Source organism: Agrilus planipennis, unplaced genomic scaffold, assembly GCF_000699045.2.
Source record: "Agrilus planipennis isolate EAB-ADULT unplaced genomic scaffold, Apla_2.0 scaffold320, whole genome shotgun sequence".
NCBI classification, from domain to species: Eukaryota; Metazoa; Arthropoda; class Insecta; order Coleoptera; family Buprestidae; genus Agrilus; species Agrilus planipennis.
In genome coordinates this window covers 88,074-89,130 of record NW_020439791.1, presented here as the reverse complement: position 1 = coordinate 89,130, position 1,057 = coordinate 88,074, and positions in this window count along the sequence as shown.

Here is a 1,057-nt window from a genome sequence, read left to right as displayed (position 1 = left end):
TACGTACGTACGTACGTACGTACGTACGTACATACACACATCATCAAAAAAATTGGCTAGCATGCTACTAATATGTTAAAACGTGGAAATATAATGAAAATTCCGATTTCACTTTTCGACCCAATTACAATAACTTCCTAATGGGAAGTTAATAAATAAAGTTAAAAAGGAAAATATTGGTGTGCAAGGGAGGTAAAAGTAGAGAAAGAGGTAATATAAAAACAGGTGACTAAAAGTGGCTGATTTTCGATATGGACACAATTAGATATGAAACAAAGAATAGCGCAGAATTGAGTCGCTTCTGTACACGAAGGAATCCGAAATTTCGAAAAAAAAATTTTTAAAACATGTCTCTGGGTAGGTGCGAAACGTAGACAGTAGACGCGGCAGAAACGAATGGATTAGAAGCATTCGAGATGTGGTGTTGTATAAGGAAATATGTATTACAAAAAGACGACGCAAAGAAATAAGATGGAAGTGGAATGGATTACTGTTCACAAATAGTTGCAGATGTGAAACGTATTTTTAGGAAAATGATAAGATTGGCTTAGGATAAGGAAAGAGTAGAGATGCGCGTCCAACCAATGTTAGGGCTATGATAAAAGGTTAAAAAACAGTTTTGGAGGAACGCACTATAACTATTTCATTATTTTTTAATTGATTTTTCATTTTAATTCAAATAATATAGAAATAGAAATTTACTGTTCGTTTCAAGAAGTTAGAGATATGCCCCTTCCCTTTATTAGGATGCGCCGTAGCATAATTCCAAATTCAATCATATTTGTCTGCGGAGCTCACTTCTCCACCGATCATCGAGCGAGAGTTAGACAAAAGTGTACAGTACCATTTGCAAAATTATTTAAACTGCCTCGTTAAAATTTAAGAATATGCTTTATTTAAATGCATATTTAGACAAAAATAATAAGAAGTGAATTAACTTAACACTCTACACACCTATAAAACTTTTGCTTTGTTTTCTATTGTTAATTTATATACATTTTTGTTTTAAGAAATTGCTAAACATTTTCGTCTAGTACTGTACAGTTCTAGCCGATCT